The sequence below is a fragment of the Labrus bergylta genome, chromosome 19, assembly GCF_963930695.1.
Source record: "Labrus bergylta chromosome 19, fLabBer1.1, whole genome shotgun sequence".
Taxonomy (NCBI): domain Eukaryota; kingdom Metazoa; phylum Chordata; class Actinopteri; order Labriformes; family Labridae; genus Labrus; species Labrus bergylta.
In genome coordinates, this window is record NC_089213.1 from 23,005,666 (window position 1) to 23,032,281 (window position 26,616).

Genomic DNA, 26,616 nt, shown 5'->3' on the forward strand with positions numbered 1-26,616 from the left:
CGAGGATTTGGAGAGTTACAGTATGAGAGCTTTGTGAAAGCACAATTTTAGTAGTTCTTAAAAACTTGTAGCATTTGCTACATAACTCAAATCGTCAGCATTACATATAGGTCTTAAGGTAAGGACATGTTCTTCAAGTTGGAGGTTTCTCTTGAATTTGCCAATACTCATTGCTGGAAAATTGCTCTTAAGTGCCTGGTGCCAACAAGCTCTCACGCTTAGGAATAAACGAAAACAATGAACAAAACTTCTGTGTTAGCTAAGGAAAAGATCATGGTTTGGTAAGAAAAATGATGTAAGCCTTACCAATGACAGTTGGACTCACATAGGACTTGATGGCTACCTCCTAGTTGAAAGTCCTTGGTTTGATCTATTTGCTTTCCTAGTAAGATAAAGCACAGAAGTTATGCACAGTCCAGCAAGGCAGGGTGATGTATTACTTTGATTAAACAAACACCTAAACTACAATACTATGGATTAATTCTCCTGTTTATTCTATCAGTATCATAGTCAAACAGAATAGCAGGCCGTTCCTTGACAACATCAAAGAAATAACCAACATTCTGAAGTATGACATCACAAGATGAAAGGATGGATTTTAGCCGAGGATTTGGAGAGTTACAGTATGAGAGCTTTGTGAAAGCACAATTTTAGTAGTTCTTAAAAACTTGTAGCATTTGCTACATAACTCAAATCGTCAGCATTACATATAGGTCTTAAGGTAAGGACATGTTCTTCAAGTTGGAGGTTTCTCTTGAATTTGCCAATACTCATTGCTGGAAAATTGCTCTTAAGTGCCTGGTGCCAACAAGCTCTCACGCTTAGGAATAAACGAAAACAATGAACAAAACTTCTGTGTTAGCTAAGGAAAAGATCATGGTTTGGTAAGAAAAATGATGTAAGCCTTACCAATGACAGTTGGACTCACAGAGGACTTGATGGCTACCTCCTAGTTGAAAGTCCTTGGTTTGATCTATTTGCTTTCCTAGTAAGATAAAGCACAGAAGTTATGCACAGTCCAGCAAGGCAGGGCGATGTATTACTTTGATTAAACAAACACCTAAACTACAATACTATGGATTAATTCTCCTGTTTATTCTATCAGTATCATAGTCAAACAGAATAGCAGGCCGTTACTTGACAACATCAAAGAAATAACCAACATTCTGAAGTATGACATCACAAGATGAAAGGATGGATTTTAGCAGAGGATTTGGAGAGTTACAGTATGAGAGCTTTGTGAAAGCACAATTTTAGTAGTTCTTAAAAACTTGTAGCATTTGCTACATAACTCAAATCGTCAGCATTACATATAGGTCTTAAGGTAAGGACATGTTCTTCAAGTTGGAGGTTTCTCTTGAATTTGCCAATACTCATTGCTGGAAAATTGCTCTTAAGTGCCTGGTGCCAACAAGCTCTCACGCTTAGGAATAAACGAAAACAATGAACAAAACTTCTGTGTTAGCTAAGGAAAAGATCATGGTTTGGTAAGAAAAATGATGTAAGCCTTACCAATGACAGTTGGACTCACATAGGACTTGATGGCTACCTCCTAGTTGAAAGTCCTTGGTTTGATCTATTTGCTTTCCTAGTAAGATAAAGCACAGAAGTTATGCACAGTCCAGCAAGGCAGGGCGATGTATTACTTTGATTAAACAAACACCTAAACTACAATACTATGGATTAATTCTCCTGTTTATTCTATCAGTATCATAGTCAAACAGAATAGCAGGCCGTTACTTGACAACATCAAAGAAATAACCAACATTCTGAAGTATGACATCACAAGATGAAAGGATGGATTTTAGCCGAGGATTTGGAGAGTTACAGTATGAGTGCTTTGTGAAAGCACAATTTTAGTATTTCTTAAAAACTTGTAGCATTTGCTACATAACTCAAATCGTCAGCATTACATATAGGTCTTAAGGTAAGGACATGTTCTTCAAGTTGGAGGTTTCTCTTGAATTTGCCAATACTCATTGCTGGAAAATTGCTCTTAAGTGCCTGGTGCCAACAAGCTCTCACGCTTAGGAATAAACGAAAACAATGAACAAAACTTCTGTGTTAGCTAAGGAAAAGATCATGGTTTGGTAAGAAAAATGATGTAAGCCTAACCAATGACAGTTGGACTCACATAGGACTTGATGACTACCTCCTAGTTGAAAGTCCTTGGTTTGATCTATTTGCTTTCCTAGTAAGATAAAGCACAGAAGTTATGCACAGTCCAGCAAGGCAGGGCGATGTATTACTTTGATTAAACAAACACCTAAACTACAATACTATGGATTAATTCTCCTGTTTATTCTATCAGTATCATAGTCAAACAGAATAGCAGGCCGTTCCTTGACAACATCAAAGAAATAACCAACATTCTGAAGTATGACATCACAAGATGAAAGGATGGATTTTAGCCGAGGATTTGGAGAGTTACAGTATGAGAGCTTGGTGAAAGCACAATTTTAGTAGTTCTTAAAAACTTGTAGCATTTGCTACATAACTCAAATCGTCAGCATTACATATAGGTCTTAAGGTAAGGACATGTTCTTCAAGTTGGAGGTTTCTCTTGAATTTGCCAATACTCATTGCTGGAAAATTGCTCTTAAGTGCCTGGTGCCAACAAGCTCTCACACTTTGAATTGAAGGCAGGTCGATGTATTACTTTGATTAAACAAACACCTAAACTGCAATACTATGGATTAATTCTCCTGTTTATTCTATCAGTATCATAATCAAACAGAATAGCAGGCCGCTACTTGACAACATCAAAGAAATAACCAACATTCTGAAGTATGACATCACAAGATGAAAGGATGGATTTTAGCAGAGGATTTGGAGAGTTACAGTATGAGAGCTTTGTGAAAGCACAATTTTAGTAGTTCTTAAAAACTTGTAGCCTTTGCTACATAACTCAAATCGTCAGCATTACATATAGGTCTTAAGGTAAGGACATGTTCTTCAAGTTGGAGGTTTCTCTTGAATTTGCCAATACTCATTGCTGGAAAATTGCTCTTAAGTGCCTGGTGCCAACAAGCTCTCACGCTTAGGAATAAACGAAAACAATGAACAAAACTTCTGTGTTAGCTAAGGAAAAGATCATGGTTTGGTAAGAAAAATGATGTAAGCCTTACCAATGACAGTTGGACTCACATAGGACTTGATGGCTACCTCCTAGTTGAAAGTCCTTGGTTTGATCTATTTGCTTTCCTAGTAAGATAAAGCACAGAAGTTATGCACAGTCCAGCAAGGCAGGGTGATGTATTACTTTGATTAAACAAACACCTAAACTACAATACTATGGATTAATTCTCCTGTTTATTCTATCAGTATCATAGTCAAACAGAATAGCAGGCCGTTCCTTGACAACATCAAAGAAATAACCAACATTCTGAAGTATGACATCACAAGATGAAAGGATGGATTTTAGCCGAGGATTTGGAGAGTTACAGTATGAGAGCTTTGTGAAAGCACAATTTTAGTAGTTCTTAAAAACTTGTAGCATTTGCTACATAACTCAAATCGTCAGCATTACATATAGGTCTTAAGGTAAGGACATGTTCTTCAAGTTGGAGGTTTCTCTTGAATTTGCCAATACTCATTGCTGGAAAATTGCTCTTAAGTGCCTGGTGCCAACAAGCTCTCACGCTTAGGAATAAACGAAAACAATGAACAAAACTTCTGTGTTAGCTAAGGAAAAGATCATGGTTTGGTAAGAAAAATGATGTAAGCCTTACCAATGACAGTTGGACTCACATAGGACTTGATGGCTACCTCCTAGTTGAAAGTCCTTGGTTTGATCTATTTGCTTTCCTAGTAAGATAAAGCACAGAAGTTATGCACAGTCCAGCAAGGCAGGGCGATGTATTACTTTGATTAAACAAACACCTAAACTACAATACTATGGATTAATTCTCCTGTTTATTCTATCAGTATCATAGTCAAACAGAATAGCAGGCCGTTCCTTGACAACATCAAAGAAATAACCAACATTCTGAAGTATGACATCACAAGATGAAAGGATGGATTTTAGCCGAGGATTTGGAGAGTTACAGTATGAGAGCTTTGTGAAAGCACAATTTTAGTAGTTCTTAAAAACTTGTAGCATTTGCTACATAACTCAAATCGTCAGCATTACATATAGGTCTTAAGGTAAGGACATGTTCTTCAAGTTGGAGGTTTCTCTTGAATTTGCCAATACTCATTGCTGGAAAATTGCTCTTAAGTGCCTGGTGCCAACAAGCTCTCACGCTTAGGAATAAACGAAAACAATGAACAAAACTTCTGTGTTAGCTAAGGAAAAGATCATGGTTTGGTAAGAAAAATGATGTAAGCCTTACCAATGACAGTTGGACTCACATAGGACTTGATGGCTACCTCCTAGTTGAAAGTCCTTGGTTTGATCTATTTGCTTTCCTAGTAAGATAAAGCACAGAAGTTATGCACAGTCCAGCAAGGCAGGGCGATGTATTACTTTGATTAAACAAACACCTAAACTACAATACTATGGATTAATTCTCCTGTTTATTCTATCAGTATCATAGTCAAACAGAATAGCAGGCCGTTACTTGACAACATCAAAGAAATAACCAACATTCTGAAGTATGACATCACAAGATGAAAGGATGGATTTTAGCCGAGGATTTGGAGAGTTACAGTATGAGTGCTTTGTGAAAGCACAATTTTAGTATTTCTTAAAAACTTGTAGCATTTGCTACATAACTCAAATCGTCAGCATTACATATAGGTCTTAAGGTAAGGACATGTTCTTCAAGTTGGAGGTTTCTCTTGAATTTGCCAATACTCATTGCTGGAAAATTGCTCTTAAGTGCCTGGTGCCAACAAGCTCTCACGCTTAGGAATAAACGAAAACAATGAACAAAACTTGTGTGTTAGCTAAGGAAAAGATCATGGTTTGGTAAGAAAAATGATGTAAGCCTAACCAATGACAGTTGGACTCACATAGGACTTGATGACTACCTCCTAGTTGAAAGTCCTTGGTTTGATCTATTTGCTTTCCTAGTAAGATAAAGCACAGAAGTTATGCACAGTCCAGCAAGGCAGGGCGATGTATTACTTTGATTAAACAAACACCTAAACTACAATACTATGGATTAATTCTCCTGTTTATTCTATCAGTATCATAGTCAAACAGAATAGCAGGCCGTTCCTTGACAACATCAAAGAAATAACCAACATTCTGAAGTATGACATCACAAGATGAAAGGATGGATTTTAGCAGAGGATTTGGAGAGTTACAGTATGAGAGCTTGGTGAAAGCACAATTTTAGTAGTTCTTAAAAACTTGTAGCATTTGCTACATAACTCAAATCGTCAGCATTACATATAGGTCTTAAGGTAAGGACATGTTCTTCAAGTTGGAGGTTTCTCTTGAATTTGCCAATACTCATTGCTGGAAAATTGCTCTTAAGTGCCTGGTGCCAACAAGCTCTCACACTTTGAATTGAAGGCAGGTCGATGTATTACTTTGATTAAACAAACACCTAAACTGCAATACTATGGATTAATTCTCCTGTTTATTCTATCAGTATCATAATCAAACAGAATAGCAGGCCGCTACTTGACAACATCAAAGAAATAACCAACATTCTGAAGTATGACATCACAAGATGAAAGGATGGATTTTAGCAGAGGATTTGGAGAGTTACAGTATGAGAGCTTTGTGAAAGCACAATTTTAGTAGTTCTTAAAAACTTGTAGCCTTTGCTACATAACTCAAATCGTCAGCATTACATATAGGTCTTAAGGTAAGGACATGTTCTTCAAGTTGGAGGTTTCTCTTGAATTTGCCAATACTCATTGCTGGAAAATTGCTCTTAAGTGCCTGGTGCCAACAAGCTCTCACGCTTAGGAATAAACGAAAACAATGAACAAAACTTCTGTGTTAGCTAAGGAAAAGATCATGGTTTGGTAAGAAAAATGATGTAAGCCTTACCAATGACAGTTGGACTCACATAGGACTTGATGGCTACCTCCTAGTTGAAAGTCCTTGGTTTGATCTATTTGCTTTCCTAGTAAGATAAAGCACAGAAGTTATGCACAGTCCAGCAAGGCAGGGTGATGTATTACTTTGATTAAACAAACACCTAAACTACAATACTATGGATTAATTCTCCTGTTTATTCTATCAGTATCATAGTCAAACAGAATAGCAGGCCGTTCCTTGACAACATCAAAGAAATAACCAACATTCTGAAGTATGACATCACAAGATGAAAGGATGGATTTTAGCCGAGGATTTGGAGAGTTACAGTATGAGAGCTTTGTGAAAGCACAATTTTAGTAGTTCTTAAAAACTTGTAGCATTTGCTACATAACTCAAATCGTCAGCATTACATATAGGTCTTAAGGTAAGGACATGTTCTTCAAGTTGGAGGTTTCTCTTGAATTTGCCAATACTCATTGCTGGAAAATTGCTCTTAAGTGCCTGGTGCCAACAAGCTCTCACGCTTAGGAATAAACGAAAACAATGAACAAAACTTCTGTGTTAGCTAAGGAAAAGATCATGGTTTGGTAAGAAAAATGATGTAAGCCTTACCAATGACAGTTGGACTCACATAGGACTTGATGGCTACCTCCTAGTTGAAAGTCCTTGGTTTGATCTATTTGCTTTCCTAGTAAGATAAAGCACAGAAGTTATGCACAGTCCAGCAAGGCAGGGCGATGTATTACTTTGATTAAACAAACACCTAAACTACAATACTATGGATTAATTCTCCTGTTTATTCTATCAGTATCATAGTCAAACAGAATAGCAGGCCGTTACTTGACAACATCAAAGAAATAACCAACATTCTGAAGTATGACATCACAAGATGAAAGGATGGATTTTAGCCGAGGATTTGGAGAGTTACAGTATGAGAGCTTTGTGAAAGCACAATTTTAGTAGTTCTTAAAAACTTGTAGCATTTGCTACATAACTCAAATCGTCAGCATTACATATAGGTCTTAAGGTAAGGACATGTTCTTCAAGTTGGAGGTTTCTCTTGAATTTGCCAATACTCATTGCTGGAAAATTGCTCTTAAGTGCCTGGTGCCAACAAGCTCTCACGCTTAGGAATAAACGAAAACAATGAACAAAACTTCTGTGTTAGCTAAGGAAAAGATCATGGTTTGGTAAGAAAAATGATGTAAGCCTTACCAATGACAGTTGGACTCACATAGGACTTGATGGCTACCTCCTAGTTGAAAGTCCTTGGTTTGATCTATTTGCTTTCCTAGTAAGATAAAGCACAGAAGTTATGCACAGTCCAGCAAGGCAGGGCGATGTATTACTTTGATTAAACAAACACCTAAACTACAATACTATGGATTAATTCTCCTGTTTATTCTATCAGTATCATAGTCAAACAGAATAGCAGGCCGTTACTTGACAACATCAAAGAAATAACCAACATTCTGAAGTATGACATCACAAGATGAAAGGATGGATTTTAGCCGAGGATTTGGAGAGTTACAGTATGAGTGCTTTGTGAAAGCACAATTTTAGTATTTCTTAAAAACTTGTAGCATTTGCTACATAACTCAAATCGTCAGCATTACATATAGGTCTTAAGGTAAGGACATGTTCTTCAAGTTGGAGGTTTCTCTTGAATTTGCCAATACTCATTGCTGGAAAATTGCTCTTAAGTGCCTGGTGCCAACAAGCTCTCACGCTTAGGAATAAACGAAAACAATGAACAAAACTTGTGTGTTAGCTAAGGAAAAGATCATGGTTTGGTAAGAAAAATGATGTAAGCCTAACCAATGACAGTTGGACTCACATAGGACTTGATGACTACCTCCTAGTTGAAAGTCCTTGGTTTGATCTATTTGCTTTCCTAGTAAGATAAAGCACAGAAGTTATGCACAGTCCAGCAAGGCAGGGCGATGTATTACTTTGATTAAACAAACACCTAAACTACAATACTATGGATTAATTCTCCTGTTTATTCTATCAGTATCATAGTCAAACAGAATAGCAGGCCGTTCCTTGACAACATCAAAGAAATAACCAACATTCTGAAGTATGACATCACAAGATGAAAGGATGGATTTTAGCCGAGGATTTGGAGAGTTACAGTATGAGAGCTTGGTGAAAGCACAATTTTAGTAGTTCTTAAAAACTTGTAGCATTTGCTACATAACTCAAATCATCAGCATTACATATAGGTCTTAAGGTAAGGACATGTTCTTCAAGTTGGAGGTTTCTCTTGAATTTGCCAATACTCATTGCTGGAAAATTGCTCTTAAGTGCCTGGTGCCAACAAGCTCTCACACTTTGAATTGAAGGCAGGTCGATGTATTACTTTGATTAAACAAACACCTAAACTGCAATACTATGGATTAATTCTCCTGTTTATTCTATCAGTATTATAGTCAAACAGAATAGCAGGCCATTACTTGTCAACATTAAAGAAATAACCAACATTCTGAAGTATGACATCACAAGATGAAAGGATGGATTTTAGCAGAGGATTTGGAGAGTTACAGTATGTGAGCTTTGTGAAAGCACAATTTTAGTATGTCTTCAAAACTTGTAGCATTTGCTACATAACTCAAATCATCAGCATTACATATAGGTCTTAAGGTAAGGACATGTTCTTCAAGTTGGAGGTTTCTCTTGAATTTGCCAATACTCATTGCTGGAAAATTGCTCTTAAGTGCCTGGTGCCAACAAGCTCTCACGCTTAGGAATAAACGAAAACAATGAACAAAACTTCTGTGTTAGCTAAGGAAAAGATCATGGTTTGGTAAGAAAAATGATGTAAGCCTTACCAATGACAGTTGGACTCACATAGGACTTGATGGCTACCTCCTAGTTGAAAGTCCTTGGTTTGATCTATTTGCTTTCCTAGTAAGATAAAGCACAGAAGTTATGCACAGTCCAGCAAGGCAGGGCGATGTATTACTTTGATTAAACAAACACCTAAACTACAATACTATGGATTAATTCTCCTGTTTATTCTATCAGTATCATAGTCAAACAGAATAGCAGGCCGTTACTTGACAACATCAAAGAAATAACCAACATTCTGAAGTATGACATCACAAGATGAAAGGATGGATTTTAGCCGAGGATTTGGAGAGTTACAGTATGAGAGCTTTGTGAAAGCACAATTTTAGTAGTTCTTAAAAACTTGTAGCATTTGCTACATAACTCAAATCGTCAGCATTACATATAGGTCTTAAGGTAAGGACATGTTCTTCAAGTTGGAGGTTTCTCTTGAATTTGCCAATACTCATTGCTGGAAAATTGCTCTTAAGTGCCTGGTGCCAACAAGCTCTCACGCTTAGGAATAAACGAAAACAATGAACAAAACTTCTGTGTTAGCTAAGGAAAAGATCATGGTTTGGTAAGAAAAATGATGTAAGCCTTACCAATGACAGTTGGACTCACATAGGACTTGATGGCTACCTCCTAGTTGAAAGTCCTTGGTTTGATCTATTTGCTTTCCTAGTAAGATAAAGCACAGAAGTTATGCACAGTCCAGCAAGGCAGGGCGATGTATTACTTTGATTAAACAAACACCTAAACTACAATACTATGGATTAATTCTCCTGTTTATTCTATCAGTATCATAGTCAAACAGAATAGCAGGCCGTTACTTGACAACATCAAAGAAATAACCAACATTCTGAAGTATGACATCACAAGATGAAAGGATGGATTTTAGCCGAGGATTTGGAGAGTTACAGTATGAGAGCTTTGTGAAAGCACAATTTTAGTAGTTCTTAAAAACTTGTAGCATTTGCTACATAACTCAAATCGTCAGCATTACATATAGGTCTTAAGGTAAGGACATGTTCTTCAAGTTGGAGGTTTCTCTTGAATTTGCCAATACTCATTGCTGGAAAATTGCTCTTAAGTGCCTGGTGCCAACAAGCTCTCACGCTTAGGAATAAACGAAAACAATGAACAAAACTTCTGTGTTAGCTAAGGAAAAGATCATGGTTTGGTAAGAAAAATGATGTAAGCCTTACCAATGACAGTTGGACTCACATAGGACTTGATGGCTACCTCCTAGTTGAAAGTCCTTGGTTTGATCTATTTGCTTTCCTAGTAAGATAAAGCACAGAAGTTATGCACAGTCCAGCAAGGCAGGGCGATGTATTACTTTGATTAAACAAACACCTAAACTACAATACTATGGATTAATTCTCCTGTTTATTCTATCAGTATCATAGTCAAACAGAATAGCAGGCCGTTACTTGACAACATCAAAGAAATAACCAACATTCTGAAGTATGACATCACAAGATGAAAGGATGGATTTTAGCCGAGGATTTGGAGAGTTACAGTATGAGAGCTTTGTGAAAGCACAATTTTAGTAGTTCTTAAAAACTTGTAGCATTTGCTACATAACTCAAATCGTCAGCATTACATATAGGTCTTAAGGTAAGGACATGTTCTTCAAGTTGGAGGTTTCTCTTGAATTTGCCAATACTCATTGCTGGAAAATTGCTCTTAAGTGCCTGGTGCCAACAAGCTCTCACGCTTAGGAATAAACGAAAACAATGAACAAAACTTCTGTGTTAGCTAAGGAAAAGATCATGGTTTGGTAAGAAAAATGATGTAAGCCTTACCAATGACAGTTGGACTCACATAGGACTTGATGGCTACCTCCTAGTTGAAAGTCCTTGGTTTGATCTATTTGCTTTCCTAGTAAGATAAAGCACAGAAGTTATGCACAGTCCAGCAAGGCAGGGCGATGTATTACTTTGATTAAACAAACACCTAAACTACAATACTATGGATTAATTCTCCTGTTTATTCTATCAGTATCATAGTCAAACAGAATAGCAGTCCATTACTTGTCAACATTAAAGAAATAACCAACATTCTGAAGTATGACATCACAAGATGAAAGGATGGATTTTAGCCGAGGATTTGGAGAGTTACAGTATGAGAGCTTTGTGAAAGCACAATTTTAGTATTTCTTAAAAACTTGTAGCATTTGCTACATAACTCAAATCGTCAGCATTACATATAGGTCTTAAGGTAAGGACATGTTCTTCAAGTTGGAGGTTTCTCTTGAATTTGCCAATACTCATTGCTGGAAAATTGCTCTTAAGTGCCTGGTGCCAACAAGCTCTCACGCTTAGGAATAAACGAAAACAATGAACAAAACTTGTGTGTTAGCTAAGGAAAAGATCATGGTTTGGTAAGAAAAATGATGTAAGCCTAACCAATGACAGTTGGACTCACATAGGACTTGATGGCTACCTCCTAGTTGAAAGTCCTTGGTTTGATCTATTTGCTTTCCTAGTAAGATAAAGCACAGAAGTTATGCACAGTCCAGCAAGGCAGGGCGATGTATTACTTTAATTAAACAAACACCTAAACTACAATACTATGGATTAATTCTCCTGTTTATTCTATCAGTATCATAGTCAAACAGAATAGCAGGCCGTTCCTTGACAACATCAAAGAAATAACCAACATTCTGAAGTATGACATCACAAGATGAAAGGATGGATTTTAGCCGAGGATTTGGAGAGTTACAGTATGAGAGCTTGGTGAAAGCACAATTTTAGTATTTCTTAAAAACTTGTAGCATTTGCTACATAACTCAAATCGTCAGCATTACATATAGTTCTTAAGGTAAGGACATGTTCTTCAAGTTGGAGGTTTCTCTTGAATTTGCCAATACTCATTGCTGGAAAATTGCTCTTAAGTGCCTGGTGCCAACAAGCTCTCACACTTTGAATTGAAGGCAGGTCGATGTATTACTTTGATTAAACAAACACCTAAACTACAATACTATGGATTAATTCTCCTGTTTATTCTATCAGTATCATAATCAAACAGAATAGCAGGCCGCTACTTGACAACATCAAAGAAATAACCAACATTCTGAAGTATGACATCACAAGATGAAAGGATGGATTTTAGCAGAGGATTTGGAGAGTTACAGTATGAGAGCTTTGTGAAAGCACAATTTTAGTAGTTCTTAAAAACTTGTAGCCTTTGCTACATAACTCAAATCGTCAGCATTACATATAGGTCTTAAGGTAAGGACATGTTCTTCAAGTTGGAGGTTTCTCTTGAATTTGCCAATACTCATTGCTGGAAAATTGCTCTTAAGTGCCTGGTGCCAACAAGCTCTCACGCTTAGGAATAAACGAAAACAATGAACAAAACTTCTGTGTTAGCTAAGGAAAAGATCATGGTTTGGTAAGAAAAATGATGTAAGCCTTACCAATGACAGTTGGACTCACATAGGACTTGATGGCTACCTCCTAGTTGAAAGTCCTTGGTTTGATCTATTTGCTTTCCTAGTAAGATAAAGCACAGAAGTTATGCACAGTCCAGCAAGGCAGGGCGATGTATTACTTTGATTAAACAAACACCTAAACTACAATACTATGGATTAATTCTCCTGTTTATTCTATCAGTATCATAGTCAAACAGAATAGCAGTCCATTACTTGTCAATATTAAAGAAATAACCAACATTCTGAAGTATGACATCACAAGATGAAAGGATGGATTTTAGCCGAGGATTTGGAGAGTTACAGTATGAGAGCTTTGTGAAAGCACAATTTTAGTAGTTCTTAAAAACTTGTAGCATTTGCTACATAACTCAAATCGTCAGCATTACATATAGGTCTTAAGGTAAGGACATGTTCTTCAAGTTGGAGGTTTCTCTTGAATTTGCCAATACTCATTGCTGGAAAATTGCTCTTAAGTGCCTGGTGCCAACAAGCTCTCACGCTTAGGAATAAACGAAAACAATGAACAAAACTTCTGTGTTAGCTAAGGAAAAGATCATGTTTTGGTAAGAAAAATGATGTAAGCCTTACCAATGACAGTTGGACTCACATAGGACTTGATGGCTACCTCCTAGTTGAAAGTCCTTGGTTTGATCTATTTGCTTTCCTAGTAAGATAAAGCACAGAAGTTATGCACAGTCCAGCAAGGCAGGGCGATGTATTACTTTGATTAAACAAACACCTAAACTACAATACTATGGATTAATTCTCCTGTTTATTCTATCAGTATCATAGTCAAACAGAATAGCAGTCCATTACTTGTCAACATTAAAGAAATAACCAACATTCTGAAGTATGACATCACAAGATGAAAGGATGGATTTTAGCCGAGGATTTGGAGAGTTACAGTATGAGAGCTTTGTGAAAGCACAATTTTAGTAGTTCTTAAAAACTTGTAGCATTTGCTACATAACTCAAATCGTCAGCATTACATATAGGTCTTAAGGTAAGGACATGTTCTTCAAGTTGGAGGTTTCTCTTGAATTTGCCAATACTCATTGCTGGAAAATTGCTCTTAAGTGCCTGGTGCCAACAAGCTCTCACGCTTAGGAATAAACGAAAACAATGAACAAAACTTCTGTGTTAGCTAAGGAAAAGATCATGGTTTGGTAAGAAAAATGATGTAAGCCTTACCAATGACAGTTGGACTCACATAGGACTTGATGGCTACCTCCTAGTTGAAAGTCCTTGGTTTGATCTATTTGCTTTCCTAGTAAGATAAAGCACAGAAGTTATGCACAGTCCAGCAAGGCAGGGCGATGTATTACTTTGATTAAACAAACACCTAAACTACAATACTATGGATTAATTCTCCTGTTTATTCTATCAGTATCATAGTCAAACAGAATAGCAGGCCGTTCCTTGACAACATCAAAGAAATAACCAACATTCTGAAGTATGACATCACAAGATGAAAGGATGGATTTTAGCCGAGGATTTGGAGAGTTACAGTATGAGAGCTTGGTGAAAGCACAATTTTAGTAGTTCTTAAAAACTTGTAGCATTTGCTACATAACTCAAATCGTCAGCATTACATATAGTTCTTAAGGTAAGGACATGTTCTTCAAGTTGGAGGTTTCTCTTGAATTTGCCAATACTCATTGCTGGAAAATTGCTCTTAAGTGCCTGGTGCCAACAAGCTCTCACACTTTGAATTGAAGGCAGGTCGATGTATTACTTTGATTAAACAAACACCTAAACTACAATACTATGGATTAATTCTCCTGTTTATTCTATCAGTATCATAATCAAACAGAATAGCAGGCCGCTACTTGACAACATCAAAGAAATAACCAACATTCTGAAGTATGACATCACAAGATGAAAGGATGGATTTTAGCAGAGGATTTGGAGAGTTACAGTATGAGAGCTTTGTGAAAGCACAATTTTAGTAGTTCTTAAAAACTTGTAGCCTTTGCTACATAACTCAAATCGTCAGCATTACATATAGGTCTTAAGGTAAGGACATGTTCTTCAAGTTGGAGGTTTCTCTTGAATTTGCCAATACTCATTGCTGGAAAATTGCTCTTAAGTGCCTGGTGCCAACAAGCTCTCACACTTTGAATTGAAGGCAGGTCGATGTATTACTTTGATTAAACAAACACCTAAACTACAATACTATGGATTAATTCTCCTGTTTATTCTATCAGTATTATAGTCAAACAGAATAGCAGGCCATTACTTGTCAACATTAAAGAAATAACCAACATTCTGAAGTATGACATCACAAGATGAAAGGATGGATTTTAGCAGAGGATTTGGAGAGTTACAGTATGTGAGCTTTGTGAAAGCACAATTTTAGTATGTCTTCAAAACTTGTAGCATTTGCTACATAAGTCAAATCATCAGCATTACATATAGGTCTTAAGGTAAAGACATGTTCTTCAAGTTGGAGGTTTCTCTTGAATTTGCCAATACTCATTGCTGGAAAATTGCTCTTAAGTGCCTGGTGCCAACAAGCTCTCACGCTTAGGAATAAACGAAAACAATGAACAAAACTTCTGTGTTAGCTAAGGAAAAGATCATGGTTTGGTAAGAAAAATGATGTAAGCCTTACCAATGACAGTTGGACTCACATAGGACTTGATGGCTACCTCCTAGTTGAAAGTCCTTGGTTTGATCTATTTGCTTTCCTAGTAAGATAAAGCACAGAAGTTATGCACAGTCCAGCAAGGCAGGGTGATGTATTACTTTGATTAAACAAACACCTAAACTACAATACTATGGATTAATTCTCCTGTTTATTCTATCAGTATCATAGTCAAACAGAATAGCAGGCCGTTCCTTGACAACATCAAAGAAATAACCAACATTCTGAAGTATGACATCACAAGATGAAAGGATGGATTTTAGCCGAGGATTTGGAGAGTTACAGTATGAGAGCTTTGTGAAAGCACAATTTTAGTAGTTCTTAAAAACTTGTAGCATTTGCTACATAACTCAAATCGTCAGCATTACATATAGGTCTTAAGGTAAGGACATGTTCTTCAAGTTGGAGGTTTCTCTTGAATTTGCCAATACTCATTGCTGGAAAATTGCTCTTAAGTGCCTGGTGCCAACAAGCTCTCACGCTTAGGAATAAACGAAAACAATGAACAAAACTTCTGTGTTAGCTAAGGAAAAGATCATGGTTTGGTAAGAAAAATGATGTAAGCCTTACCAATGACAGTTGGACTCACATAGGACTTGATGGCTACCTCCTAGTTGAAAGTCCTTGGTTTGATCTATTTGCTTTCCTAGTAAGATAAAGCACAGAAGTTATGCACAGTCCAGCAAGGCAGGGCGATGTATTACTTTGATTAAACAAACACCTAAACTACAATACTATGGATTAATTCTCCTGTTTATTCTATCAGTATCATAGTCAAACAGAATAGCAGGCCGTTACTTGACAACATCAAAGAAATAACCAACATTCTGAAGTATGACATCACAAGATGAAAGGATGGATTTTAGCCGAGGATTTGGAGAGTTACAGTATGAGAGCTTTGTGAAAGCACAATTTTAGTAGTTCTTAAAAACTTGTAGCATTTGCTACATAACTCAAATCGTCAGCATTACATATAGGTCTTAAGGTAAGGACATGTTCTTCAAGTTGGAGGTTTCTCTTGAATTTGCCAATACTCATTGCTGGAAAATTGCTCTTAAGTGCCTGGTGCCAACAAGCTCTCACGCTTAGGAATAAACGAAAACAATGAACAAAACTTCTGTGTTAGCTAAGGAAAAGATCATGGTTTGGTAAGAAAAATGATGTAAGCCTTACCAATGACAGTTGGACTCACATAGGACTTGATGGCTACCTCCTAGTTGAAAGTCCTTGGTTTGATCTATTTGCTTTCCTAGTAAGATAAAGCACAGAAGTTATGCACAGTCCAGCAAGGCAGGGCGATGTATTACTTTGATTAAACAAACACCTAAACTACAATACTATGGATTAATTCTCCTGTTTATTCTATCAGTATCATAGTCAAACAGAATAGCAGGCCGTTACTTGACAACATCAAAGAAATAACCAACATTCTGAAGTATGACATCACAAGATGAAAGGATGGATTTTAGCCGAGGATTTGGAGAGTTACAGTATGAGAGCTTTGTGAAAGCACAATTTTAGTAGTTCTTAAAAACTTGTAGCATTTGCTACATAACTCAAATCGTCAGCATTACATATAGGTCTTAAGGTAAGGACATGTTCTTCAAGTTGGAGGTTTCTCTTGAATTTGCCAATACTCATTGCTGGAAAATTGCTCTTAAGTGCCTGGTGCCAACAAGCTCTCACGCTTAGGAATAAACGAAAACAATGACCAAAACTTCTGTGTTAGCTAAGGAAAAGATCATGGTTTGGTAAGAAAAATGATGTAAGCCTTACCAATGACAGTTGGACTCACATAGGACTTGATGGCTACCTCCTAGTTGAAAGTCCTTGGTTTGATCTATTTGCTTTCCTAGTAAGATAAAGCACAGAAGTTATGCACAGTCCAGCAAGGCAGGGCGATGTATTACTTTGATTAAACAAACACCTAAACTACAATACTATGGATTAATTCTCCTGTTTATTCTATCAGTATCATAGTCAAACAGAATAGCAGGCCGTTCCTTGACAACATCAAAGAAATAACCAACATTCTGAAGTATGACATCACAAGATGAAAGGATGGATTTTAGCCGAGGATTTGGAGAGTTACAGTATGAGAGCTTTGTGAAAGCACAATTTTAGTAGTTCTTAAAAACTTGTAGCATTTGCTACATAACTCAAATCGTCAGCATTACATATAGGTCTTAAGGTAAGGACATGTTCTTCAAGTTGGAGGTTTCTCTTGAATTTGCCAATACTCATTGCTGGAAAATTGCTCTTAAGTGCCTGGTGCCAACAAGCTCTCACGCTTAGGAATAAACGAAAACAATGAACAAAACTTCTGTGTTAGCTAAGGAAAAGATCATGGTTTGGTAAGAAAAATGATGTAAGCCTTACCAATGACAGTTGGACTCACATAGGACTTGATGGCTACCTCCTAGTTGAAAGTCCTTGGTTTGATCTATTTGCTTTCCTAGTAAGATAAAGCACAGACGTTATGCACAGTCCAGCAAGGCAGGGCGATGTATTACTTTGATTAAACAAACACCTAAACTACAATACTATGGATTAATTCTCCTGTTTATTCTATCAGTATCATAGTCAAACAGAATAGCAGGCCGTTACTTGACAACATCAAAGAAATAACCAACATTCTGAAGTATGACATCACAAGATGAAAGGATGGATTATAGCAGAGGATTTGGAGAGTTACAGTATGAGAGCTTTGTGAAAGCACAATTTTAGTATTTCTTGAAAACTTGTAGCATTTGCTACATAACTCAAATCGTCAGCATTACATATAGGTCTTAAGGTAAAGACATGTTCTTCAAGTTGGAGGTTTCTCTTGAATTTGCCAATACTCATTGCTGGAAAATTGCTCTTAAGTGCCTGGTGCCAACAAGCTCTCACGCTTAGGAATAAACGAAAACAATGAACAAAACTTCTGTGTTAGCTAAGGAAAAGATCATGGTTTGGTAAGAAAAATGATGTAAGCCTTACCAATGACAGTTGGACTCACATAGGACTTGATGGCTACCTCCTAGTTGAAAGTCCTTGGTTTGATCTATTTGCTTTCCTAGTAAGATAAAGCACAGAAGTTATGCACAGTCCAGCAAGGCAGGGCGATGTATTACTTTGATTAAACAAACACCTAAACTACAATACTATGGATTAATTCTCCTGTTTATTCTATCAGTATCATAGTCAAACAGAATAGCAGGCCGTTACTTGACAACATCAAAGAAATAACCAACATTCTGAAGTATGACATCACAAGATGAAAGGATGGATTTTAGCCGAGGATTTGGAGAGTTACAGTATGAGAGCTTTGTGAAAGCACAATTTTAGTAGTTCTTAAAAACTTGTAGCATTTGCTACATAACTCAAATCGTCAGCATTACATATAGGTCTTAAGGTAAGGACATGTTCTTCAAGTTGGAGGTTTCTCTTGAATTTGCCAATACTCATTGCTGGAAAATTGCTCTTAAGTGCCTGGTGCCAACAAGCTCTCACGCTTAGGAATAAACGAAAACAATGAACAAAACTTCTGTGTTAGCTAAGGAAAAGATCATGGTTTGGTAAGAAAAATGATGTAAGCCTTACCAATGACAGTTGGACTCACATAGGACTTGATGGCTACCTCCTAGTTGAAAGTCCTTGGTTTGATCTATTTGCTTTCCTAGTAAGATAAAGCACAGAAGTTATGCACAGTCCAGCAAGGCAGGGCGATGTATTACTTTGATTAAACAAACACCTAAACTACAATACTATGGATTAATTCTCCTGTTTATTCTATCAGTATCATAGTCAAACAGAATAGCAGGCCGTTACTTGACAACATCAAAGAAATAACCAACATTCTGAAGTATGACATCACAAGATGAAAGGATGGATTTTAGCCAAGGATTTGGAGAGTTACAGTATGAGAGCTTGGTGAAAGCACAATTTTAGTATTTCTTAAAAACTTGTAGCATTTGCTACATAACTCAAATCGTCAGCATGACATACAGGTCTTAAGGTAAGGACATGTTCTTCAAGTTGGAGGTTTCTCTTGAATTTGCCAACGCTCATTGCTGGAAAATTGCTCTTAAGTGCCTGGTGCCAACAGGCTCTCACGCTTAGAAATAAATGAGACCAATGAACAAAACTTCTGTGTTAGCTAAGGAAAAGATCATGGTTTGGTAAGAAAAATGATGTAAGCCTAACCAATGACAGTTGGACTCACATAGGACTTGATGGCCACCTCCTAGTTGAAAGTCCTTGGTTTTATTTACAAACCAAGTCCATTTACATACCTATGGTGAAAAAACAACCCCCCACAACCAGGTATGTGAAGAAGTGGTCTAAGGAGGCCACTGAGGCGCTGCAGGACTGCTTCGACACCACTGACTGGGAGGTGCTGTGCAGCCCACATGGGGAGGACATTGACAGTTTAACCCACTGCATCACAGATTACATAAACTTCTGTGTTAAGAACACTGTACCCACCAAAAAAATACAGTGTTTCTCCAACAACAAACCCTGGGTTACCCCTGAGTTGAAAACCCTGCTCAATGAAAAGAGAAGAGTTTTTAGAGCTGGAGATAGAGAGGAGCTGAGGAGGGTGCAGAAGGAGCTCAAGAAAAAAATCAAGAAGGGGAAAGCCAGCTACCAAGCAAAGATGGAGGAGCATTTACAACCCCACCCCCAGCCACCAGAGCGCAGACCAGCCCACTTCTCAGACACTCCATCTGAGTACCCTGAGTACCCAGAGTACCCTGCCACCCCCCTCAACAGCCCTCTCCTCCACCTCCTCCACAGACGCCCCCCCAACAACCCCTTCCTCCTCCTCTTCCTCCTCCTCCGACGGCCTCTCCATAGCAGCTGATCAGGTGAGAAGTCAGCTGAGGATGATCAAGGCGAGGAAGGCCACAGGTTTCGAGGGCATCAGCTCCACACTCCTGAAGGACTGTGCAGACCAGCTCTGTGAGGTTCTTCTGCACATCTTCAACCTGAGCCTGAGACTGGAGAGGGTCCTGACTCTGTGGAAGACTTCCTGCATGGTGCCAGTCCCAAAGACATCTCACCCCAGGGAGCCTAACCACTTCAGACCTGTGGCCCTCACCTCTCACCTGATGAAGACCATGGAGAGGATCGTCCTCAACAACCTCCGCTCCCTGGTGACTTCAAATCTGGATCCTCTGCAGTTCGCCTACCAGCCGAACATCGGGGTGGATGACGTCGTCATCTACCTGCTGCAGAGATCCTGGACTCACCTGGAGAACACCGGCAGCACTGTGAGGGTCATGTTCTTTGACTTCTCCAGTGCCTTTAACATCATCCAGCCTGCACTGCTCAGGGGGAAGCTAGAGGGGGCGGGAGTGGACTGTCACCTGGCTGCATGGACAACGGACTACCTCACCAACAGACCACAGTACGTGAGGCTTCAGGACTGTGAGTCTGACATGGTGGTCTGCAGTACAGGGGCCCCGCAGGGGACAGTTCTCTCCCCTTTTGTCTTCACCCTGTACACCTCGGACTTCTGTTACAACTCTGGGAGCTGCCACCTGCAGAAGTTCTCCGATGACACAGCCATCGTGGGGTGTGTGTCTAAGGGGAGCGAACAGGAGTACAGGCAGGTCATCATGGACTTTGTCGACTGGAGTGAGCTCAACCACCTTCAGCTCAACGCCAGCAAGACAAAGGAGATGGTGATTGACGTCCGCAGGAAGTCACCCCAGACTGCACCGGTGAACATCCAGGGCTTGGCCATCGAGAGGGTGGAGATGTACAAATACCTGGGTGTTCACCTCAACAATAAACTGGACTGGTCACACAACACCGACGTCCTGTACAAGAAGGGCCAATGTCGGCTGCACTGCTGAGGCGACTGAGGTGTCCACTTATATCTACTCTTTTATATTTTGTATTTTTAAGTTAAGTTTAAGCTTTAAGTTGTATTTAAATTGACACTTTATATTTAGGTTAAGCACTGTTGGTAATTTACTGCTCTGTGTGCCTTTGAATTGCCCCCAGGGGACAAAAAAAGTTTTTTGAATTGAATTGAATTGAATTGAAGGCAGGGCGATGTATTACTTTGATTAAACAAACACCTAAACTACAATACTATGGATTAATTCTCCTGTTTATTCTATCAGTATCATAGTCAAACAGAATAGCAGGCCGTTCCTTGACAACATCAAAGAAATAACCAACATTCTGAAGTATGACATCACAAGATGAAAGGATGGATTTTAGCCGAGGATTTGGAGAGTTACAGTATGAGAGCTTTGTGAAAGCACAATTTTAGTAGTTCTTAAAAACTTGTAGCATTTGCTACATAACTCAAATCGTCAGCATTACATATAGGTCTTAAGGTAAGGACATGTTCTTCAAGTTGGAGGTTTCTCTTGAATTTGCCAATACTCATTGCTGGAAAATTGCTCTTAAGTGCCTGGTGCCAACAAGCTCTCACGCTTAGGAATAAACGAAAACAATGACCAAAACTTCTGTGTTAGCTAAGGAAAAGATCATGGTTTGGTAAGAAAAATGATGTAAGCCTTACCAATGACAGTTGGACTCACATAGGACTTGATGGCTACCTCCTAGTTGAAAGTCCTTGGTTTGATCTATTTGCTTTCCTAGTAAGATAAAGCACAGAAGTTATGCACAGTCCAGCAAGGCAGGGCGATGTATTACTTTGATTAAACAAACACCTAAACTACAATACTATGGATTAATTCTCCTGTTTATTCTATCAGTATCATAGTCAAACAGAATAGCAGGCCGTTCCTTGACAACATCAAAGAAATAACCAACATTCTGAAGTATGACATCACAAGATGAAAGGATGGATTTTAGCCGAGGATTTGGAGAGTTACAGTATGAGAGCTTTGTGAAAGCACAATTTTAGTAGTTCTTAAAAACTTGTAGCATTTGCTACATAACTCAAATCGTCAGCATTACATATAGGTCTTAAGGTAAGGACATGTTCTTCAAGTTGGAGGTTTCTCTTGAATTTGCCAATACTCATTGCTGGAAAATTGCTCTTAAGTGCCTGGTGCCAACAAGCTCTCACGCTTAGGAATAAACGAAAACAATGAACAAAACTTCTGTGTTAGCTAAGGAAAAGATCATGGTTTGGTAAGAAAAATGATGTAAGCCTTACCAATGACAGTTGGACTCACATAGGACTTGATGGCTACCTCCTAGTTGAAAGTCCTTGGTTTGATCTATTTGCTTTCCTAGTAAGATAAAGCACAGACGTTATGCACAGTCCAGCAAGGCAGGGCGATGTATTACTTTGATTAAACAAACACCTAAACTACAATACTATGGATTAATTCTCCTGTTTATTCTATCAGTATCATAGTCAAACAGAATAGCAGGCCGTTACTTGACAACATCAAAGAAATAACCAACATTCTGAAGTATGACATCACAAGATGAAAGGATGGATTATAGCAGAGGATTTGGAGAGTTACAGTATGAGAGCTTTGTGAAAGCACAATTTTAGTATTTCTTGAAAACTTGTAGCATTTGCTACATAACTCAAATCGTCAGCATTACATATAGGTCTTAAGGTAAAGACATGTTCTTCAAGTTGGAGGTTTCTCTTGAATTTGCCAATACTCATTGCTGGAAAATTGCTCTTAAGTGCCTGGTGCCAACAAGCTCTCACGCTTAGGAATAAACGAAAACAATGAACAAAACTTCTGTGTTAGCTAAGGAAAAGATCATGGTTTGGTAAGAAAAATGATGTAAGCCTTACCAATGACAGTTGGACTCACATAGGACTTGATGGCTACCTCCTAGTTGAAAGTCCTTGGTTTGATCTATTTGCTTTCCTAGTAAGATAAAGCACAGAAGTTATGCACAGTCCAGCAAGGCAGGGCGATGTATTACTTTGATTAAACAAACACCTAAACTACAATACTATGGATTAATTCTCCTGTTTATTCTATCAGTATCATAGTCAAACAGAATAGCAGGCCGTTACTTGACAACATCAAAGAAATAACCAACATTCTGAAGTATGACATCACAAGATGAAAGGATGGATTTTAGCCGAGGATTTGGAGAGTTACAGTATGAGAGCTTTGTGAAAGCACAATTTTAGTAGTTCTTAAAAACTTGTAGCATTTGCTACATAACTCAAATCGTCAGCATTACATATAGGTCTTAAGGTAAGGACATGTTCTTCAAGTTGGAGGTTTCTCTTGAATTTGCCAATACTCATTGCTGGAAAATTGCTCTTAAGTGCCTGGTGCCAACAAGCTCTCACGCTTAGGAATAAACGAAAACAATGAACAAAACTTCTGTGTTAGCTAAGGAAAAGATCATGGTTTGGTAAGAAAAATGATGTAAGCCTTACCAATGACAGTTGGACTCACATAGGACTTGATGGCTACCTCCTAGTTGAAAGTCCTTGGTTTGATCTATTTGCTTTCCTAGTAAGATAAAGCACAGAAGTTATGCACAGTCCAGCAAGGCAGGGCGATGTATTACTTTGATTAAACAAACACCTAAACTACAATACTATGGATTAATTCTCCTGTTTATTCTATCAGTATCATAGTCAAACAGAATAGCAGGCCGTTACTTGACAACATCAAAGAAATAACCAACATTCTGAAGTATGACATCACAAGATGAAAGGATGGATTTTAGCCAAGGATTTGGAGAGTTACAGTATGAGAGCTTGGTGAAAGCACAATTTTAGTATTTCTTAAAAACTTGTAGCATTTGCTACATAACTCAAATCGTCAGCATGACATACAGGTCTTAAGGTAAGGACATGTTCTTCAAGTTGGAGGTTTCTCTTGAATTTGCCAACGCTCATTGCTGGAAAATTGCTCTTAAGTGCCTGGTGCCAACAGGCTCTCACGCTTAGAAATAAATGAGACCAATGAACAAAACTTCTGTGTTAGCTAAGGAAAAGATCATGGTTTGGTAAGAAAAATGATGTAAGCCTAACCAATGACAGTTGGACTCACATAGGACTTGATGGCCACCTCCTAGTTGAAAGTCCTTGGTTTTATTTACAAACCAAGTCCATTTACATACCTATGGTGAAAAAACAACCCCCCACAACCAGGTATGTGAAGAAGTGGTCTAAGGAGGCCACTGAGGCGCTGCAGGACTGCTTCGACACCACTGACTGGGAGGTGCTGTGCAGCCCACATGGGGAGGACATTGACAGTTTAACCCACTGCATCACAGATTACATAAACTTCTGTGTTAAGAACACTGTACCCACCAAAAAAATACAGTGTTTCTCCAACAACAAACCCTGGGTTACCCCTGAGTTGAAAACCCTGCTCAATGAAAAGAGAAGAGTTTTTAGAGCTGGAGATAGAGAGGAGCTGAGGAGGGTGCAGAAGGAGCTCAAGAAAAAAATCAAGAAGGGGAAAGCCAGCTACCAAGCAAAGATGGAGGAGCATTTACAACCCCACCCCCAGCCACCAGAGCGCAGACCAGCCCACTTCTCAGACACTCCATCTGAGTACCCTGAGTACCCAGAGTACCCTGCCACCCCCCTCAACAGCCCTCTCCTCCACCTCCTCCACAGACGCCCCCCCAACAACCCCTTCCTCCTCCTCTTCCTCCTCCTCCGACGGCCTCTCCATAGCAGCTGATCAGGTGAGAAGTCAGCTGAGGATGATCAAGGCGAGGAAGGCCACAGGTTTCGAGGGCATCAGCTCCACACTCCTGAAGGACTGTGCAGACCAGCTCTGTGAGGTTCTTCTGCACATCTTCAACCTGAGCCTGAGACTGGAGAGGGTCCTGACTCTGTGGAAGACTTCCTGCATGGTGCCAGTCCCAAAGACATCTCACCCCAGGGAGCCTAACCACTTCAGACCTGTGGCCCTCACCTCTCACCTGATGAAGACCATGGAGAGGATCGTCCTCAACAACCTCCGCTCCCTGGTGACTTCAAATCTGGATCCTCTGCAGTTCGCCTACCAGCCGAACATCGGGGTGGATGACGTCGTCATCTACCTGCTGCAGAGATCCTGGACTCACCTGGAGAACACCGGCAGCACTGTGAGGGTCATGTTCTTTGACTTCTCCAGTGCCTTTAACATCATCCAGCCTGCACTGCTCAGGGGGAAGCTAGAGGGGGCGGGAGTGGACTGTCACCTGGCTGCATGGACAACGGACTACCTCACCAACAGACCACAGTACGTGAGGCTTCAGGACTGTGAGTCTGACATGGTGGTCTGCAGTACAGGGGCCCCGCAGGGGACAGTTCTCTCCCCTTTTGTCTTCACCCTGTACACCTCGGACTTCTGTTACAACTCTGGGAGCTGCCACCTGCAGAAGTTCTCCGATGACACAGCCATCGTGGGGTGTGTGTCTAAGGGGAGCGAACAGGAGTACAGGCAGGTCATCATGGACTTTGTCGACTGGAGTGAGCTCAACCACCTTCAGCTCAACGCCAGCAAGACAAAGGAGATGGTGATTGACGTCCGCAGGAAGTCACCCCAGACTGCACCGGTGAACATCCAGGGCTTGGCCATCGAGAGGGTGGAGATGTACAAATACCTGGGTGTTCACCTCAACAATAAACTGGACTGGTCACACAACACCGACGTCCTGTACAAGAAGGGCCAATGTCGGCTGCACTGCTGAGGCGACTGAGGTGTCCACTTATATCTACTCTTTTATATTTTGTATTTTTAAGTTAAGTTTAAGCTTTAAGTTGTATTTAAATTGACACTTTATATTTAGGTTAAGCACTGTTGGTAATTTACTGCTCTGTGTGCCTTTGAATTGCCCCCAGGGGACAAAAAAAGTTTTTTGAATTGAATTGAATTGAATTGAAGGCAGGGCGATGTATTACTTTGATTAAACAAACACCTAAACTACAATACTATGGATTAATTCTCCTGTTTATTCTATCAGTATCATAGTCAAACAGAATAGCAGGCCGTTCCTTGACAACATCAAAGAAATAACCAACATTCTGAAGTATGACATCACAAGATGAAAGGATGGATTTTAGCCGAGGATTTGGAGAGTTACAGTATGAGAGCTTTGTGAAAGCACAATTTTAGTAGTTCTTAAAAACTTGTAGCATTTGCTACATAACTCAAATCGTCAGCATTACATATAGGTCTTAAGGTAAGGACATGTTCTTCAAGTTGGAGGTTTCTCTTGAATTTGCCAATACTCATTGCTGGAAAATTGCTCTTAAGTGCCTGGTGCCAACAAGCTCTCACGCTTAGGAATAAACGAAAACAATGAACAAAACTTCTGTGTTAGCTAAGGAAAAGATCATGGTTTGGTAAGAAAAATGATGTAAGCCTTACCAATGACAGTTGGACTCACATAGGACTTGATGGCTACCTCCTAGTTGAAAGTCCTTGGTTTGATCTATTTGCTTTCCTAGTAAGATAAAGCACAGAAGTTATGCACAGTCCAGCAAGGCAGGGCGATGTATTACTTTGATTAAACAAACACCTAAACTACAATACTATGGATTAATTCTCCTGTTTATTCTATCAGTATCATAGTCAAACAGAATAGCAGGCCGTTACTTGACAACATCAAAGAAATAACCAACATTCTGAAGTATGACATCACAAGATGAAAGGATGGATTTTAGCCGAGGATTTGGAGAGTTACAGTATGAGAGCTTTGTGAAAGCACAATTTTAGTAGTTCTTAAAAACTTGTAGCATTTGCTACATAACTCAAATCGTCAGCATTACATATAGGTCTTAAGGTAAGGACATGTTCTTCAAGTTGGTGGTTTCTCTTGAATTTGCCAATACTCATTGCTGGAAAATTG